This window comes from Carassius carassius, chromosome 17, assembly GCF_963082965.1.
Source record: "Carassius carassius chromosome 17, fCarCar2.1, whole genome shotgun sequence".
NCBI lineage: Eukaryota > Metazoa > Chordata > Actinopteri > Cypriniformes > Cyprinidae > Carassius > Carassius carassius.
In genome coordinates, this window is record NC_081771.1 from 22,345,426 (window position 1) to 22,367,163 (window position 21,738).

At 42.1% G+C, this 21,738-nt stretch overlaps 1 long non-coding RNA gene across 5 annotated transcripts; it reads left to right on the forward strand.

The window, feature by feature from the left end:
• The first annotated feature begins 12,187 nt into the window (after positions 1 to 12,187).
• Positions 12,188 to 20,630, forward strand: LOC132160574 (uncharacterized). Of its 5 annotated transcripts, XR_009438052.1 has the most exons (5): positions 12,220 to 12,329; positions 19,347 to 19,534; positions 19,660 to 19,743; positions 20,433 to 20,574; positions 20,612 to 20,630. It is a non-coding gene; the product is annotated as an uncharacterized LOC132160574 (long non-coding RNA). The 5 variants fall into 5 exon arrangements; XR_009438051.1 differs by having other exon boundaries at positions 12,188 to 12,339; positions 20,433 to 20,625; XR_009438050.1 differs by having other exon boundaries at positions 12,221 to 12,329; positions 20,433 to 20,625.
• Positions 20,631 to 21,738: the final 1,108 nt, after the last annotated feature.

The window sequence follows — 21,738 nt, forward strand, 5'->3', positions numbered from 1 at the left end:
ACAAAAAAGACATTGATGTCATAATATTTCTAGGAGAAGTTAGTCGCAGTGTAAAATATGTCACTTCCTGTTGCCTATAGGTGGCGCTATGACTATAACTGAATATGGGCATGTCAATCTGTTCAGGTCAGGAGTCTTATTAAACATGTGAAGTTTTGGACACATTGGACATTGTATGTGTGAGTTACAGCAACTTCATTTTTCATGGCGAATCATCGAAATTCGCCAGGCCGCCACGGACACGCCCTTTAACGAAAACTCAAAATCTTCGCAATTTAACATCGCAAAGGCCTTTAGATTAGGCATACCAACTTTGGTGTTGATCTGAATTAATCTCTAGGAGGAGTTCGTTAAAATACAACGCATGGAAATGACAAAAATGACACAAAATTTGCTCATAAAATTAAAAATAACCGACTTCCTGTTGGGTTTCAGATTTTGCTCCAAGAGACTTTTTTGTAGGTATTGGAGAGATACATGAGTATACCAATTTTCATATATGTACGTGAAACATAGCTCAAGGCGCACACCGTTGAACGTGTATAGGTGGCGCTGTCGAGCCATTTTGCCACACCCACTTCTGAAACCCATATCAGACGTAAATTTTCGCCAGTTTTGAGGTGTGTGCAAAGTTTCATGACTTTTCGAGCATGTTTAGGCTCTCAAAAATGTGATTCATCTTAGAGAATAATAATAATAATAATAATAATAATAATAATAATAATAATAATAATAAACGGAGCAATTCCAAGAGGGTCCTCACACCATCGGTGCTCGGGCCCTAATTAAAGCTGCAAGCAGCGATGAACGGGCCCTCGCACCCGGGCTCACCGGCAGCGAGTGGCTTTAGTAAATAGGTGAACGGTGAGACATATGCATTTAAACTCATAAATATAAGTAGAATATATCAATGTTTATTTCATATATGTTCCAATCTTCCTGTTGCCAGCAGGTGGCGCTATCATTATAATGGAATTTTGGCCTTCAGATGTGTTCAGGGCTGCACTCTTATCGAACATGTGAAGTTTGGGGAAGATCAAACATTTTATGCCTGAGTTACAACAACTTCTCTTGCTGTGGCGAGACATCAAATTTTGTCATTTTTGCCATGGACACGCTCTTTAACAAAAACTCAAGATTGCCACAATTTAACATTACACAGGCCTTTAGATTAGACTGACCACAAAAATACATTAATGTCAAAAAATCTCTAGGAGTAGTTTATCTCAGGGTAAAATATGTCACTTCCTGTTGCCAGCAGGTGGCGCTATGACTATAATTGAATATGGGCATGTAGATCTGTTAAGGGCAGAAGTCTTATCTAACATGCAAAGTTTGGGGCAGATTGGAAATTGTATGTCTGAGTTACAGCAACTTCCTTTTTCATGGCGAAACATCGAAATTTGTCAGGCCGCCATGGACACTCCCTTTAACGAAATCTCAAGATCTTCCCAATTTAACATCGCAAAGGCCTTTAGATTTAACTGACCAAGTCTGATGCTGATCTGAATAAATCTCTAGGAGGAGTTCGTTAAAGTACAACCCCTGAAAATGCCAAAAGCAACACCAATTTTGCAGAGAACATTCTAAATAACTGACTTCCTGTTTGGATTCGGATTTCGTACCAAGATACTTTTTCGTAGATATTGGTGTGTTACATGTGTGTACCGATTTTTGTACATGTACGTGAAACATAGCTTGAGGCGCACTCCATTGAAAGTGTATATGCACTCAGTTGAAAGTGTATAGGTGGCGCTATCGAGCCATTTTGCCACACTTAATGGAATATTGGCCTTCAGATCTGTTCAGGTCGGGACCCTTATCACACATGTGAAGTTTGGGCAAGATCGGACATTTTATGCCTGAGTTATAACATCTTTTATTCCCATGGCGACACATCAAACTTTGTCACGGCGCCATGGACACGCCTTTTAACGAAAACTCAAGATCTTCACAACTAAACATCACACAGGTCTTTAGATTAGACTAACCACAAAAATAACATTGATGTCATAAAATTTCTAGGAGTAGTTTGTCGCAGTGTAAAATATTTCACTTCCTGTTGCCAATAGGTGGCGCTATGACTATAACTGAATATTGGCATGTAGATCTGTTCAGGTCAAAAATCTTATCCAACATTTGAAGTTTGGGGCAGATTGGACATTGTATGTCTGAGTTACAGCAACTTCCTTTTTCATGGCGAAACATCGAAATTTGTCAGGCCACCATGGACACGCCCTTTAACGAAACCTCAAGTCCTTCACAATTTAACATCGCACATGGCTTTAGATTACACTGACCAAGTTTGGTGTTCATCTGAATAAATCTCTAGGAGGAGTTCGTTAAAGTACAACCCCTGAAAGTGGCAAAAACAACACCAATTTTGCAGAGAAAATTTCTAAATAACGGACTTTCTGTTGGGATTCGGATTTCATACCAAGAGACTTTTTTGTAGGTATTGGTGTGTTACATGTGTGTACCGATTTTTGTACATGTACGTGAAACATAGCTTGAAGCGCACTCCGTTGAAAGTGTATATGCACTCAGTTGAAAGTGTATAGGTGGCGCTATCGAGCCATTTTGCCACACCCAATGGAATATTGGCCTTCAGGTCTGTTCAGGCCAGGACCCTTATCACACATGTGAAGTTTGGGCAAGATCGGACATTTTATGCCTGAGTTATAACATCTTTTATTCCCATTGCGACACATCGAACTTCGTCACGGCGCCATGGACACGCCTTTTAACGAAAACTCAAGATCTTCACAACTAAACATCACACAGGTCTTTAGATTAGACTGACCACAAAAATAACATTGATGTCATAAAATTTCAAGGAGTAGTTTGTCGCAGCGTAAAACATGTCACTTCCTGTTGCCAGCAGGTTGCGCTATGACTATAACTGAATATGGGCATGTAGATCTGTTAAGGGCAGAAGTCTTATCTAACATGCGAAGTTTGGGTCAGATTGGACATTGTATGTCTGAGTTACAGCAACTTCCTTTTTCATGGCGAAACATCGAAATTTGTTAGGCCGCCATGGACACGCCCTTTAACGAAAACTCAAAATCTTCGCAATTTAACATCGCAAAGGCCTTTAGATTAGGCATACCAACTTTGGTGTTAATCTGAATGAATCTCTAGAAGGAGTTCATTAAAATACAACGCATGCAAATGACAAATATGACACAAAATTTGCACATAAAATTAAAAATAACCGACTTCCTGTTGGGTTTCGGATTTTGCTCCAAGAGACTTTTTTGTAGGTATTGGAGAGATACATGTGTATACTGATTTTCATACATGTACATGAAACGTAGCTCGAGGCGCACACCGTTGAACGTGTATAGGTGGCGCTATCGAGCCATTTTGCCACACCCGATGGAATATTGGCCCTCAGATCTGTTCAGGCCAGGACTCTTATCACACATGTGAAGTTTGGGGAAGATCGGACATTTTATGCCTGAGTTATAACATCTTTTATTCCCATGGCGAGACTTTGAATTTTGTCACGGCGCCATGGACACAGCCCTTAACGAAAACTCAAGATCTTCACAATTTAACATTGCACAGGCCTTTAGATTATACTGACCATAAAAAAAGACATTGATGTCAAAAAATTTCTAGGAGTAGTCTGTCGAAGTGTAAAATATGTCACTTCCTGTTGCCTATAGGTGGCGCTATGACTATAACTGAATATTGGCATGTAGATCTGTTCAGGTTAAGAGTCTTATCCAACATGTGAAGTTTGGGGCAGATTGGACATTGTATGTCTGAGTTACAGCAACTTCCTTTTTCATGGCGAAACATCGAAATTTGTCAGGCCGCCATGGACACGCCCTTTAACGAAACTTCAAGTCCTTCGCAATTTAACATCGCAAAGGGCTTTAGATTACACTGACCAAGTTTGGTGTTCATCTGAATAAATCTCTAGGAGTAGTTCGTTAAAGTACAACCCCTGAAAATGGCAAAAACAACACCAATTTTTCAGGGAAAATTCAAAATAATCGACTTCCTGTTGGGATTAGGATTTCGTACCAAGAGACTTTTTTGTAGGTATTGGTGTGTTACATGTGTGTACCAATTTTTGTACATGTACATGAAACATAGATCGAGGCGCACTCCGTTGAAAGTGTATAGGTGGCGCTATCCAGCCATTTTGCCACACCTTGGGTTTCGGATTTTGCTCCAAGAGACTTTTTTGTAGGTATTGGAGAGATACATGTGTATACCAATTTTCATACATGTACGTGAAAACGTAGCTCGAGGCGCACACCGTTGAACGTGTATAGGTGGCGCTGTCGAGCCATTTTGCCACACCCACTTCTGAAACCCATATCAGACGTAAATTTTCGCCAGTTCTGAGGTGTGTGCAAAGTTTCATGACTTTTCGAGCATGTTTAGGCTCTCAAAAATGCGATTCATCTTAGAGAATAATAATAATAATAATAATAATAATAATAATAATAATAATAATAATAATAATAATAATAATAATATTAATAATAATAATAATAATAATAAACAGAGCAATTCCAAGAGGGTCCTCACACCATCGGTGCTCGGGCCCTAATTAAAGCTGCAAGCAGCGATGAACGGGCCCTCGCACCCGGGCTCACCGGCAGCGAGTGGCTTTAGTAAATAGGTGAACGGTGAGACATATGCATTTAAACTCATAAATATTAGTAGAATATATCAATGTTTATTTCATATATGTTCCAATCTTCCTGTTGCCAGCAGGTGGCGCTATCATTATAATGGAATTTTGGCCTTCAGATGTGTTCAGGGCTGCATTCTTATCGAACATGTGAAGTTTGGGGAAGATCAAACATTTTATGCCTGAGTTACAACAACTTCTCTTGCTGTGGCGAGACATCAAATTTTGTCATTTTTGCCATGGACACGCTCTTTAACAAAAACTCAAGATTGCCACAATTTAACATTACACAGGCCTTTAGATTAGACTGACCACAAAAATACATTAATGTCAAAAAATCTCTAGGAGTAGTTTATCTCAGGGTAAAATATGTCACTTCCTGTTGCCAGCAGGTGGTGCTATGACTATAATTGAATATGGGCATGTAGATCTGTTAAGGGCAGAAGTCTTATCTAACATGCAAAGTTTGGGGCAGATTGGAAATTGTATGTCTGAGTTACAGCAACTTCCTTTTTCATGGCGAAACATCGAAATTTGTCAGGCCGCCATGGACACGCCCTTTAACGAAACCTCAAGTCCTTCGCAATTTAACATCGCAAATGGCTTTAGGTTACACTGACCAAGTTTGGTGTTCATCCGAATAAATCTCTAGGAGGAGTTCGTTAAAGTACAACCCCTGAAAATGGCAAAAACAACACCAATTTTGCAGGGAAAATTTCAAAATAACCGACTTCCTGTTGGGATTAGGATTTCGTACCAAGTGACTTTTTTTTAGGTACTGGTGTGTTACATGTGTGTACCGATTTTTGTACATGTACTTGAAACGGAGCTCGAGGCGCGCTATGTTGAAAGTGTATAGGTGGCGCTATCGAGCCATTTTGCCACACCCGATGGAATATTGGCCTACAGATCTGTTCAGGCCAGGACTTTTATCACACATGTGAAGTTTGGGGAAGATCGGACATTTTATGCCTGAGTTATAACATCTTTTATTCCCATGGCGAGACTTTGAATTTTGTCACGGCGCCATGGACACGCCCCTTAACGAAAACTCAAGATCTTCACAATTTAACATCGCACAGGCCTTTAGATTAGACTGACCATAAAAAAGACATTGATGTCAAAAAATTTCTAGGAGTAGTCTGTCGAAGTATAAAATATGTCACTTCCTGTTGCCTATAGGTGGCGCTATGACTATAACTGAATATGGGCATGTAAATATGTTCAGGTCAGGAGTCTTATTAAACATGTGAAGTTTTGGGCACATTGGACATTGTATGTCTGAGTTATAGCAACTTCATTTTTCATGGCGAATCATCGAAATTCGCCAGGCCGCCACGGACACGCCCTTTAACGAAAACTCAAAATCTTCGCAATTTAACATCGCAAAGGCCTTTAGATTAGGCATACCAAATTTGGTGTTGATCTGAATAAGTTTCTAGGAGGAGTTCGTTAAAATACAACTCATGGAAATGGCAAAAATGACACAAAATTTGCTCATAATATTAAAAATAACTGACTTCCTGTTGGGTTTAGAATTTTGCTCTAAGAGACTTTTTTGTAGGTATTGGAGAGTTACATGTGTGTACCGATTTTCATACATGTACGTGAAACATAGCTCGAGGCGCACACCGTTGAACGTGTATAGGTGGCGCTGTCGAGCCATTTTGCCACACCCACTTCTGAAACCCATATCAGATGTACATTTTCGCCGGTTCTGAGGTGTGTGCAAAGTTTCATGACTTTTTGAGTATGTTTAGGCCCTCAAAAATGCGATTCATTTTGGAGAATAATAATAATAATAATAATAATAATAATAATAATAATAATAATAATAATAAACGGAGCAATTCCAAGAGGGTCCTCACACCATCGGTGCTCGGGCCCTAATTAAAGCTGCAAGCAGCGATGAACGGGCCCTCGCACCCGGGCTCACCGGCAGCGAGTCGCTTTAGTAAATAGGTGAACGGTGAGAAATATGCATTTAAACTCATAAATATAAGTAGAATATATCAATGTTTATTCCATATATGTTCCAATCTTCCTGTTGCCAGCAGGTGGCGCTATCATTATAATGGAATATTGGCATTCAGATGTGTTCAGGGCTGCACTCTTATCGAACATGTGAAGTTTGGGGAAGATCAAACATTTTATGCCTGAGTTACAACAACTTCTCTTGCTGTGGCGAGACATCAAATTTTGTCATTTTTGCCAAGGACACGCTCTTTAACAAAAACTCAAGATTGCCACAATTTAACATTACACAGGCCTATAGATTAGACTGACCACAAAAATACATTAATGTCAAAAAATCTCTAGGAGTAGTTTATCTCAGCGTAAAATATGTCACTTCCTGTTGCCAGCAGGTGGCGCTATGACTATAATTGAATATGGGCATGTAGATCTGTTAAGGGCAGAAGTCTTATCTAACATGCAAAGTTTGGGGCAGATTGGACATTGTATGTCTGAGTTACAGCAACTTCCTTTTTCATGGCGAAACATCGAAATTTGTCAGGCCGCCATGGACACTCCCTTTAACGAAATCTCAAGATCTTCCCAATTTAACATCGCAAAGGCCTTTAGATTTAACTGACCAAGTTTGATGCTGATCTGAATAAATCTCTAGGAGGAGTTCGTTAAAGTACAACCCCTGAAAATGCCAAAAACAACACCAATTTTGCAGAAAACATTCTAAATAACAGACTTCCTGTTTGGATTCGGATTTCGTACCAAGAGACTTTTTCGTAGATATTGGTGTGTTACATGTGTGTACCAATTTTTGTACATGTACGTGAAACCTAGCTTGAGGCGCACTCCTTTGAAAGTGTATAGGTGGCGCTATCGAGCCATTTTGCCACACCCGATGGAACATTGGCCTTCAGATCTGTTCAGGCCAGGACTTTTATCACACATGTGAAGTTTGGGGAAGATCGGACATTTTATGCCTGAGTTATAACATCTTTTATTCCCATGGCGAGTCTTTGAATTTTGTCACGGCGCCATGGACACGCCCCTTAACGAAAACTCAAGATCTTCACAATTTAACATTGCACAGGCCTTTAGATTATACTGACCATAAAAGAGACATTGATGTCAAAAAATTTCTAGGAGTAGTCTGTTGAAGTGTAAAATATGTCACTTCCTGTTGCCTATAGGTGGCGCTATGACTAACTGAATATGGGCATGTAAATATGTTCAGGTCAGGAGTCTTATTAAACATGTGAAGTTTTGGGCACATTGGACATTGTATGTCTGAGTTTAACGCCCTTTAACGAAAACTCAAAATCTTCGCAATTTAACATCGCAAAGGCCTTTACATTAGGCATACCAAATTTGGTGTTGATCTGAATAAGTTTCTAGGAGGAGTTCGTTAAAATACAACTCATGGAAATGGCAAAAATAACACAAAATTTGCTCATAATATTAAAAATAACCGACTTCCTGTTGCGTTTAGAATTTTGCTCTAAGAGACTTTTTTGTAGGTTTTGGAGAGTTACATGTGTGTACCGATTTTCATACATGTACGTGAAACATAGCTCGAGGCGCACACCGTTGAACATGTATAGGTGGCGCTGTCGAGCCATTTTGCCACACCCACTTTTGAAACCCATATCAGATGTACATTTTCGCCGGTTCTGAGGTGTGTGCAAAGTTTCATGACTTTTTGAGTATGTTTAGGCCCTCAAAAATGCGATTCATTCTGGAGAAGAAGAATAATAATAATAATAATAATAAACGGAGCAATTCCAAGAGGGCACTCGCACCATCGGTGCTCGGGCCCTAATAATAATAAACGGAGCAATTCCAAGAGGGTCCTCACACCATCGGTGCTCGGGCCCTAATAATAAATGGAGCAATTCCAATAGGGTCTGATATTCTGTTATATTTGTGCCACATTTCCTGCTGCCAATAGATGGCGCTATGATTATAACAGAATATTGACATGTAAATTTCTTCAGGCCAGGACTCTTACCAAACAAGCAAAGTTTCGGGCAGATCAGACAAGTCATGTTTAAGTTAGTATAAAATAATTCATTTCCTGTTGCCAGCAGGCGGCGCTATACTTAGAATTGAATATTGGCCTTTAGTTGTGTTCAGGCCAGTACTCTTATAAAACATGTGATGTTTGGGTAAGATGGGGAATTGTATGCATGAGTTACAACAACTTCCTGTTTTATAGTATTAATAGCATCGTTTTGCACATACTAAGTGTTGCTAGAATGTTTGAAAATATTTCTAGCATGATTAGCACACAATGGCATATTTTACTGTGTTGCAAATAGTGCATAAAAGTGTTAAAAATGAAACTTCCTGTTGCCAGCAGGTGGCGCTATGACTATAACCGAATATTGGCATATTGATTTATTTATGACAGGACCCTTGTCAAACGTGTGAAGTTTGGGGCAGATCGGACATTGCTTGCCTGAGTTACAGCATCTTCCTTTTTAACTGCATTAGTAGCATGCTTTAGCACTTAGCTAAGTGTTGCTAGCATGTTTTAGTATGCTTCTAGAAGGTTGCCAGCATATTTAACCCTTTTTGACACATTTTAATTTGTTCCTAGGAGTCCATAACAGCGTTAACCTTGTCACTTCCTGTTACCAGCAGGTGGCGCTATGACTATAACTGAATTTGGTCATGGGTGTTTGTTCAGAACAAAACACCTCTCACACGTGTGAAGTTTGGGGAAGATCGGACATTGCTTGCCTGAGTTACAGCAACTTCCTTTTCACTACATTAGTAGAATGCTTTAACAATCAGCTAAATGTTGCTAGCATGTATTAGCATGCTTATAAAATTTTGCCAGCCTATTTAACACTTGTTGATGCTTTTTAATATGTTCCTAGGAGTCCATAACAGTGTTAACCTTGTCACTTCCTGTTACCAGCAGGTGGCGCTATGACTATAACTGAATTTGGCCATGGGTGTTTGTTCAGGATAGAACACCCATAACACGTGTGAAGTTTGGGGCAGATCAGACATTGCTTGCCTGAGTTACAGCAACTTCCTGTTTCACTGCATTAGTAGCATTCTTTAGCACTTAGCTAAATGTTGCTAGCATGTATTAGCATGCTTATAAAATTTTGCCAGCCTATTTAACCCTTGTTGATGCCTTTTATTATTTTGCAAGGAGTCCATAACAGTGTTAAACATGCCACTTCCTGTTGCCAGCAGGTGGCACTATGAATATAATCAAATATGGGCATGTTGATGTGTTCAGGACAGGACTCTTGTCAAACGTTTTAAGTTTGAGGCAGATCGGACATTGCTTGCATTAGTTACAGCAAATTCCTTTTTCACTGAATCACTAGCATGCTTTAGCATTTAGCTAAGTGTTGCTAGCATGTATTTGTATGTTTCTAGCATGTTCCCAGCCTTTTTTAACACTGGTTGACACTTTTTAATATGTTCCTAGGAGTCCATAACAATGTTAACCATGTAACTTCCTGTTACCAGCAGGTGGCGCTATGACTATTACTGAATTTGGTCATGAGTGTTTGTTCAGGACAGAACACCCATCACACGTGTGAAGTTTGGGGACAGATTGGACATTGCTTGCCTGATTTACAGCAACTTCCTGTTTCACTGCAATAATATGATGCTTTATCACTTAGCTAATTGTTGCTAGCATGTATTAGTAGGTTACTAGCATGTTGCCAGCTTATTTAACACTTGTTGGCACTTTTTAATATGTTCCTAAGAGTCCATAACTGTGTTAACCATGTCACTTCCTTTTACCAGCAGGTGGCGCTATGACTATAACTGCATTTGGTCTTAGGTGTTTGTTCAGGACAGAACACCCATAACACGTGTGAAGTTTGGGGCAGATCAGACATTGCTTTCCTGAGTTACAGCAACTTCCTGTTTCACTGCATTAGTAGCATGCTTTAGCACTTAGCTAAATGTTGTTGGCATGTATTAGCATGCTTATAAAATTTTGCCAGCCTATTTAACCCTTGTTGATGCCTTTTATTATTTTGCAAGGAGTCCATAACTGTGTTAACCATGTCACTTCCTGTTACCAGCAGGTGGCGCTATGACTATAACTGAATTTGTTCAAGGGTGTTTGTTCAGGACAGAACACCCATCACACGTGTGAAGTTTGGGGCAGATCGGACATTGCTTGCCTGAGTTACAGCAACTTCCTGTTTCACGGCGAAACATAAAACTTTGTCAGGCCACCAGGGACACACCCTTCGACGAAAACTCAAAAGCTTCGCAATTTAACGTCACAAAGGTCTTATGATGACCCTCACCAAATTTGAAGATAATGCGATTAAAACTGTAGGAGGAGTTCGTCAAAGTACGAGGCATGGAAACGGCAAAAACTGCACAAAAATCATACAGGAAATTCAAAATAACTTACTTCCTGTTGGGTTTTGGATTTTGTACCAGGAGACTTTTTTGTAGGTATTGGTGTGTTACACGTGCGTACCAATTTTCATGCATGTACGTGAAACGTAGCTCGAGGGACATTCCGTTGAAATTTACCAGGTGGCGCTATCGAGCCATTTTGCCACACCCAGATGTAAATTTTTTAAATAATAATAATAATAATAAACTGAGCAATTCCAAGAGGGTCCTCGCACCATCGGTGCTCTGGCCCTAATAATAAACGGAGCAATTCCAAGAGGGTCCTCGCACCATCGGTGCTCGGGCCCTAATAAACGGAGCAATTCCAAGAGGGTCCTCGCACCATCGGTGCTCGGGCCCTAATAATAATAATAATAAACAGAGCAATTCCAAGAGGGTCCTCTAACCATCGGTGCTCGGGCCCTAATAATAATAAACGGAGCAATTCCAAGAGGGTCCTCGCACCATCGGTGCTCGGGCTAATAATAATAATAATAATAATAAACTGAGCAATTCCAAGAGGGTCCTCGCACCATCGGTGCTCTGGCCCTAATAATAAACGGAGCAATTCCAAGAGGGTCCTCGCACCATCGGTGCTCGGGCCCTAATAAATGGAACAATTCCAAGAGGGTCCTCGCACCATCGGTGCTCGGGCCCTAATAATAATAAACGGAGCAATTCCAATAGGGTCCTCACACCATTGGTACTCGGGCCCTAATAATAAGAATAATCCTTAGAAAATCAATAGGGCTCTGCGCCCCTTCGGGCTTGACCCCTAATAATAACAAATAATCCTAAGGAAAACAATAGGGCTCTCGCCCTCCAGGTTTGAGCCCTAATAACAAATAATCCTAAGGAAAACAATAGGTCTCTCGCCCTTTGGGCTTGAGCCCTAATAACACTAACAAATAATCCTAAGGAAAACAATAGGCCTCTCGCCCTTTGGGCTTGAGCCCTAATAAGAATTATCCTTAGAAAATCAATAGGGCTCTACCCCTTCGGGCTTGAGCCCTGACAAAGACAAAAAAGCATCTTTACAGATGAAACTGACCTGAAACCCTGAACAGTAGTTCTGCTTCTCTGCTCCAGCTGTGCGCTTCCCAACCCATTCTCATCAATCTGCGTATAAATAACACTAGTCTAGTTGCGTGTAATGCATACGCCAAATGCCAATTTTGCGTGCATATGATACGCCAATCCTTCACATTAATTTCGGTGGGGAAGAGATGCGTCCAGATAGCACGCATCATCTTCAGCGGTAGTGACGTCACCAGCGAGGCTCGTCCAGTTCACCTGATGCGCGTACACCTTCAAACAGGTAAGCAAGGGTAACGATCTTTTTTTCTTCTTTTTTTTTAATGATATCACGTGGTTAACCGTATTGTTTTAATTATTTCAGTATTTCTGCATCACGTTAGATGGGGTCGTGTGTTTAAAGGGCAGCGTATGCTCAAATTATGGGACAGTGGGCTGCTCAGCTAGCCTACCATTGTCATTAGCCTAAGCTATCCTCTACTGTATATCGACCTGTTGCAGTTTTAAATAAATAATGATGTGACATGGGTCTTCAGCTTTTAAACATGACTGATGCAAGCACAACAAATCAACCAACCCAATATCGCGTGATAATCGTGATCGTGTAAAAAGTCCACACATTTACCATATTTTTACAATAGTAGCAAAACTGTTGCTCGACCACGTCATGTGTAGTCAATACACAGTAACCACAACATATTTACCATGCTTCTCCTACTGTAACCATAGTTCTCTTACGAGAGCTCTCTCGTACTGCGTCTTAGCTAAGACTCTACGGGAAAAGTCTCTTTTCACGAAATACTGAAGCAAAAAATTATCCTTAATTTTGTATTTTTGTAAAGCGCATTTGCAGCAGTACACAGCCATAGGCGACACAGCTCGTTCGCTCATTGGCTTGTTCTGCGGCAACTGCACAGCCTATCGAGCGCAGGCTGATGCAACATCAGACCAATAAGGGCGCCTCGCGCACTTCTTGCCACTTCCCGCCGAAACGGGTGTGGCCCAACCTATAAAAGGAGCTCGAAAAGGCTGACTCACCTGATTTTTTCATCTCTTCAGCGAAGCTCACGCATCGCTGGATCATGGAGGAAGCAAGCGCCGTTTGAGAGGCATATCAGCGGGACGAGCCATTCTGAAGCTGCTGGCCTTCGCCGTCTTCCACTGCCGTTCCTGCTGCGCTGTCCGGTGCCTATATCCTTTCAATTCTGTTATATCCAACTGTTCTTTATGTGTGTGTGTGTTCGCCCCGCGACACACACTCGTAAAAGAGCTCGCGTCTTTTTTAAGATGTCTTCCTGCGGCTCGTCAGAGCCCCACTCAGCGAGGGAGACCGGTACGTCATCTGTGTCTCCTGCCTGGGTGAAGATCATGCAGCGCTCGCGCTCGCTGACGGCGGATGCCCTCACTGCAAACTGTTGCCATGGTGACTCTGAGGACTCGCCTGGCCTTTTTCTCTGAGCCTGCATTCTCCGCTGCGCTGAGGCGCTGTAAAAGCGTCGCTTCCAGCGGATTCCGGAACCGTCTTCAGCTAAACTGAGCTCGCCGGTCAGTGAGGGCTGGGCGAGCTCCGAGGATCTAGCGCCTTCTGCTCAGAAGCCCAGCAGACGAGCTGACATCGAGAAGGAGGCGGGGCGAGTGCTCGCGTTGGCCGCGACGTGTCTCGGCCGCGAGTGGTCTGCACCAGCGCCCCCCCTCTCGTTCCCGGCTGGATGGTATGTTCCTTTTGGATGAGCGTACTTCTCAAAGCCTGCCTCATTTCTTCCTGAGCTTCACGAAGAGGTGGCGAAGGCTTGGAACACTCCATATTCAGTAGTGACGCTGCGGCTGCACTACTCGCGATGGCTGCTTCATCGAAGCGCAGGTGTACGAGTTCTGCTGTGGCCGAGCTCTCACCCAAGCGCGCCGCTGTTTCAGTTCCAGGAATTGTGACTGTCTCAGCGTTTTCTGCAACGCGCAAGCCTGCACAGTTGCCCGCTTGCCTGCACACAAAAGCAGGCCACAGTTTGACCCCAAAGAACTAGTTAATTATAGACCAATCTCGAATCTCCCTTTTCTGTCCAAGATACTAGAAAAGGTGGTATCCTCACAATTATATTCCTTCTTAGAGAAAAATGGTTTATGTGAGGATTTCCAGTCAGGATTTAGACCGTATCATAGTTCTGAGACTGCTCTCCTTAAGAGTTACAAATGATCTGCTCTTATCATCTGATCGTGGGAGTATCTCTCTATTAGTTTTATTGGATCTTAGTGCTGCGTTTGACACAATTGACCACAACATTCTTTTGCATAGACTTGAACACTTTGTTGGCATTAATGGAAGTGCATTAGCATGGTTTAAATCGTACTTATATGACCGCCATCAGTTCGTAGCAGTGAATGAAGATGTATCCTATCGATCACAAGTGCAGTATGGAGTACCTCAAGGCTCAGTACTAGGGCCGCTACTCTTCACGCTTTATATGTTACCCTTGGGAGATATCATCAGGAAACATGGTGTTAGCTTTCACTGTTATGCTGATGATACTCAACTCTATATTTCTTCGCAGCCCGGTGAAACACACCAATTTGAAAAACTAATGGATTGCATAGTCGATATAAAAAACTGGATGACGAGAAATTTCTTACTGCTAAATTCTGAAAAAACAGGTGTTAATTATAGGACCTAAAAACTCCGCTTGTAATAACCTAGAACACTGTCTAAGACTTGATGGTTGCTCTTTTAATTCTTCATCATCAGTTAGGAACCTAGGTGTGCTATTTGATCGCAATCTTTCCTTAGAAAGCCACGTTTCTAGCATTTGTAAAACTGCATTTTTCCATCTCAAAAATATATCTAAATTACGGTCTTTGCTCTCAGAGTCAAATGCAGAAATGTTAATCCATGCTTTTATGACCTCAAGGTTAGATTATTGTAATGCTTTATTGGGTGGTTGTTCTGCACGCTTAGTAAACAAACTACAGCTAGTCCAAAATGCAGCAGCAAGAGTTCTTACTAGAACCAGGAAGTATGACCATATTAGCCCGGTCCTGTCAACACTGCACTGGCTCCCTATCAAGCATCGTATAGATTTTTAAATATTGCTTATTACCTATAAAGCCCTGAATGGTTTAGCACCTAAGTATTTGAATGAGCTCCTTTTACATTATAATCCTCTACGTCCGCTACGTTCTCAAAACTCAGGCAATTTGATAATACCTAGAATATCAAAATCAACTGCGGGCGGCAGATCCTTTTCCTATTTGGCGCCTAAACTCTGGAATAACCTACCTAACATTGTTCGGGAGGCAGACACACTCTTGCAGTTTAAATCTAGATTAAAGACCCATCTCTTTAACCTGGCATACACATAACATACTAATATGCTTTTATTATCCAAATCCGTTAAAGGATTTTTAGGCTGCATTAATTAGGTAAACCGGAACCGGAAACACTTCCCATAACACCCTATGTACTTGCTACATCATTAGAAGAATGGCATCTACGCTAATATTTGTCTGTTTCTCTCTTGTTCCGAGGTCACCGTGGCCACCAGATCCAGTCTGTGTCCAGATCAGAGGGTCACTGCAGTCACCCGGATCCAGTACGTATCCAGACCAGATGCTGGATCAGCACCTAGAAAGGTCCTCTACATCCCTTAAAGACAGCGGAGACCAGGACAACTAGAGCCCCAGATACAGATCCCCTGTAAAGACCTTGTCTCAAAGGAGCACCAGGACAAGACCACAGGAAACAGATGATTCTTCTGCACAATCTGACTTTGCTGCAGCCTGGAATTGAACTACTAGGTTTCGTCTGGTCAGAGGAGAACTGGCCCCCCAACTGAGCCTGGTTTCTCCCAAGGTTTTTTTCTCCATTTTGTCACCGATGGAGTTTCGGTTCCTTGCCGCTGTCGCCTCTGGCTTGCTTAGTTGGGGACACTTCATCTACAGCGATATCGTTGACTTGATTGCAAATAAATGCACAGACACTATTTAATTGAACAGAGATGACATAACTGAATTCAATGATGAACTGCCTTTAACTATCATTTTTTCATTATTGACACTGTTTTCCTTATGAATGTTGTTCAGTTGCTTTGACGCAATGTATTTTGTTTAAAGTGCTATATAAATAAAGGTGACTTTGACTTTGACAAAAGCCGTTATCACAACAGCTTCAGCAACGCAGCTCGAGACCCCCGTTTCTCGCTCTACCAGCCGTCGCCCCGCGACGCGGGGACCGCGGCAGAGGATTACGGTGAGCCCGGGAGCCCCGAAGCCATCCTAGGAAAGCCATCTATGTATGCTGCATGACGCTGCGTCTGCACTGCACACGATGGCTGCTTAAAAAAATAGGAGCGTCGCTGTTTCAGTTCCAGAGATTGTGACTGTTTCAGCGTCTTTTGCAATGCGCAAGCCTGTACGGTTGCCCGCTTGCCTGCACACAAAAACCGTTATCACGGCTACCCAGATATTTCCCGAAAAAGGTGTAATTTCTGGTGTCCCGGCCACGGCTGATGGTGCTATAAATGTAGTGACGATGCCCACTGCTCAGTGCCCATCTCAACATATAAGCACAGCCCTTCACACAGGGCTCGTGCCCATGAAAGCGACTCAAGTCGATCACGCGCACTACATAGTAAACGTGCCCACTCCTCAGTGCCCACAATCACTATGTCACACGCGTTATGTGGTTTCTGTAAAAACTAAACCCGTGCACGTTCGTCCGGCCACGGCCGATGGTGCTATAAATGTAGTGACGATGCACACTCCTCAGTGCCCATCTCCACATGTAAGCACAGCCCTGCACGCAGGGCCCGCGTCCATAAAATCGACTCAAGTCGATCACGCACACTACATAGTAAACGTGCCCACTCCTCAGTGCCCACAATCACTATGTCACATGCGTCATGTGGTTTCTGTAAAAATGAAACCCATGCACGTTCGTCCGGCCACGGCCGATGGTGCTATAAATGCAGTGACGATGCCCACTCCTCAGTGCCCATCTCCACATGTAAGCACAGCCCTGCACACAGGGCCTGCGCCCATAAAAGTGACTCAAGTCGATCGCGCACACTGCATAGTAAGCGTGCCCACCCCTCAGTGCCCACAATTACTATGTCACACGCATCATGTGGTTTCTGTAAAAACGAAACCCGTGCACGCTCGTCCGGCCACGGCCGATGGTGCTATAAATGCAGTGACGATGCCCACTTCTCAGTGCCCATCTCCACATCGCACACAGGGCTCGCGCACATAAGATCGACACAGATCGGTTGAGTGCGCCGCATAGTAAACGTGCCCACTCCCCAGTGCCCACATACACTATGTCACATACGGCGCGTGGCTTCGGTAAAAACGAGGCCCGTGCACGTACGCTCTGCACAGGCAGACAGCGAGTTGAAAGTGGTAAATGTGCACATATGCAGCCCACAGTTACTCGCAGACATATCGAGTCCCACGGGACCTGCTCAGCCTTCCCCCAGTCGGTTAAGCAAACAGTCCGGCTGTTGTGGGAGAGATTTGGCAGAGCGGAGGTGGACCTCTTCGCATCCCACGAAAACGCTCACTGCCCTGTGTTCTTTTCCAAGAACGAAAGCCCGCTGTCACGGGAATGGCCGTGCTGCCTGCTTTATGCTTTCCCTCCCGTCTCCCTCCTTCCGCAGGTGATAGAACGGGTGAGAGAAACGAGATGTTCAATACTGCTTGTAGCACCTCTTTGGAAGAACCAACCATGGTTCCCAGATTTGATGCAGTTAGCAGATGTCGCCCTGTGGCCAGTACCGTTGAGGAGGGACCTCCTCTCGCAGGCCAGGGGCTCGATTTGGCACCCTCAACCGGAGTTGTGGTCCCTCCATGTGTGGGCGCTCAACGGTTACCCGCTGATCTCGCAGTGGGAGTGCTGAATACCATCACTCAGGCTAGAGCTCCGTCGACACGACGTCTGTATGCCTCGAAGTGGTCGGTGTTCTCCAGCTGGTGCACAGCTCGAGGATATTCACCCCTTAGTTGTGAGGTGACGGAGGTTCTCTCCTTCCTACAGGAGCTGTTGGATAAGGGCAGAGCCCCATCCACACTCAAAGTTTATGTGGTGGCCATCGCATGGTTTTCTGAAACAGCGCTCGGTCAGTCAATAGGAAGGAATGATTTGGTCATCCGGTTCCTCAGAGGAGCTAGGAGGCTGAATCCTCCCAGACCTCCGTCAGTCCCTATGTGGGACCTCGCGGCGGTTTTGGAGGCCATGAAGGGTCCCCCTTTTGAGCCTATCCAATCGGTTAGCCTTCAGCATCTGTCGTTCAAGACAGTATTCTTGTTGGCTCTCGCTTTGGTGAAGCGTGTGGGTGATTTGCACGCGCTCTCGGTGAGCCAGTCGTGCTTGGAGTTTGGGCCTAATGACTCAAGGGTCATACTCAAACCGGTGTCAGGAGAGGATAGAGACTTGAGTCTTCTTTGCCCTGTCAGGGTTTTAAGAACTTATGTGTCTCGCTCTGCTGCCTTTCGGCAGACAGAGCAGCTGTTTGTCTCGTTCGGTGGACGTTCCAAGGGAATGGCTGTTTCGAGACAGACTCTATCCAGACGGATAGTTGACGCCATAGCGCTAGCTTACGCTTCCAGGGGCCTTCAGTGCCCGTTGGGCGTCAGAGCACACCCCACAAGAGGCGTCGCCTCGTCGGGGGCGTGGTCTACTGGGACCTCCTTGCAGGATATATGTATGGCGGCAGGTTGGGCCTCGCCGTCTACATTTATCAGGTTCTATAACCTGGAGGTTCCCGCCTTGCAAGCAAGGCTGCTGTCGGTATAGTCGAATCAGGACCCTGAGGGGTATTCTGAGTTCATGAGCGCTATGCGCTGCCGACTGTTATATGGGCAGTAATTTTTTGCTTCAGTATTTCGTGAAAAGAGACCTTTCCCGTAGCGTCTTAGCTAAGACGCAGTACTCGTTCGCTCTTCTAGAGAGAACCGAGGTTACGTTTAGTAACCGAGTACATTTTACTCTTTGTAGGTATTTGTAGTTATTAACGCACAATAACCACAACATTTACTATGGGTTTACCATAGTAACCATAGTTTTACTCTGGTATTTGTAGTAACTAACGCACAATAACCACAACATTTACTATGGGTTTACCACGTTAACCGTAGTTTTACTCTGGTTTTTGTAGTAACTAACGCACATAACCACAACACTTAACAGGATTTTACCACAGTAACTGTGTTTTTACTCTACACTATTTGTAAAACACAGTAACCACTAAGTTTGCCATACCTTTAATACCTTTTTGTGAAGTTATTGTAATTCAGTGTTTTTTCTGTCTTGCAGTTACGTCGGATTACATACTCCACCACAACCTGTAATCCAGCAGCTCTTTAAAGAAGCCATCTCTTGTAAAATCTCTCTCTCTCTCTGCTAGATTTAACAGGGAACTTCAACTCCACGCTCCCAATGCTGATTTTGAAGAAGCTGTCAAGGGGGCTGAACAAGTCCTTCAAAGGTTCAACCCTTCACAGGTAATGTTGAAGACTTTTAGTTATAACTGATTTGCTTTAATGAACGCATCATTATATTATGTGTTAATCAAATATTTTGGTCACAGATCATTTTAACACACTGTCTCAACATGTTTATATTTCAGGAAGGCCTGTCATGAGATTTGAATTTGACCATCTTGTGCATTTATGAAGAAGACCAAAAGCTGCAAAGGCATACACTTCCAATGGTACATCTGTGCGTCTGAGCACCTTGACTGAACCTTACTGCAGATACATTTTTCTCAGCATTTGATGTTTCTTAAATTTTGGTTCACATAACCCATCAGGAAGAACAGACAACAAAGAGCATGTTGTAGTAGTAATAATTCATACAATAATCATATTATATTATATTTGTACAAGCGTACTTGTACAAAATTCTACAACTTTTACTCCTACTGCTGTTATTGGCCATTACCACAACTCCCATCAGACTGTGCCCATTGTAAGAGTGTTTATATCATGAAGTTTATATTAAGTCCATTGTATTCTTTATTAATCTTTACAATATGGTGCCGTCTGTTCCTGTTTCAACAGTACATGATATCTGTCCACACCTCATAGTCTGCCTTTCTTTCTATGGTGATTTTACTCAACACATCTGTCTTAGAAGCAAGAGAATGGAAATGCTACTTTAACTTTTCAAGTGCTACAAATCAGATCTTCAATGAATTTGGGCAAATCAGATCACTTAAAGCTGTTCACACAAAGACCAATAACTATAATGAGAAGTATTTTAGCATCCACACCAACAGACGATACTGTTCTTTTTACTGTTATGCACACTGCAGTTACAGTATGTTGTATTCTGCCATTTGTTGTTGTCAGTGTTTTTGTTGTTCACCATGTGATACATTATCTTTGTTTCTTCTTGCAGGATTTCTCACAGATTACTTAATCATTCTTCAACAGCTCTTCACAATATCAGCCCGTTCAAAAGCTTCCAGATCTCCCTCTCTTGTGTGACACATCTGCTCTCAGTCCTTTACTACCAACCTCCATTCTTAGCATTTCTGCTTGTATTAATTTCTCCTCTACAGTCATCACTCCTATAAGCTACTATAAGCACTCCTGTCACTCTCACTCTCTCTCTCAATATATATATATATATATATTAGTATATATACATAATAATTATTATTATTATCCATTTATTTGTTGTGCATTTAGTCACAATAGAAGCAAATTACAGGATATATATTTTTAAAGGTGGTAATTGTAAAATATTGTAGCATTGTTCTTAATCATTTTTGTTTGATAAAGGGAAGAAAATAATATATTTTCAGCTGTAGCCTTGATTATTCTTTGGCATCTTTTGTTAGGATTTCTGTAAACAAATTCTCTTTTTATTTTTGAATATTAAACTTATGTTTTTTGAAGGGGGTTTCTGTTGCAGTTTTGTTTGTTTGTTTGTTTTCGCTTAGTTACCTCTATGCAACATCAGGGCCGGCCCTGACCAATTTGCTGCCCTAGGCAAGATTTTACCTGGCACCCCATGCATCACAGCCCATTTCACCCTGTCATTGTGTTCATGATTTAGCATATATATATATATATATATATATATACATACACACAAACATTACAGCAAAACTGTTTCCAACACTCATAATAAATCATCATATTAGAATGATTTCTAAAGGATCATGTGATAGACCGGATGTCACATGTGACACTGAAGAATGGAGTAATGATGCTGAAAATTCAGCTTTGCATCACAGAAATAAATGATAATTTAAAGTATAATAAATTGAAAACAAATTATTTTAAATTGTAATAATATATCACAATATTACATTTTTTTCTGTATTTTTGATCAAATAAATGCAGGCTTGATGAGCAGAAGAAACTTCTTTCAAAAACATTAAAAATAGTAATGTTTCCAAACTTTTGGCCTGTACTGTATCCCCCCAAAACTGCACAACTGTAGAGTAAAACATTAATAAAAAAGTGATAATAAAAAATGCGTCTTAAAACTGACATGATTGTACAAAATCACAGTCTGGGGACTCAGAACTCAGAACAACTGCTAACATTAAGTTTAAGGTAAAAATAACTGCCATGAAATTATAGTATACTCCTATGCAATAAATTGTTCTTTCACTACATCTCTTTACCTCTGTCTTTATCCTCTTCTCTTCTTTTTGGCACTGTATCTATCGCAGACTATGCTCATTTATAAT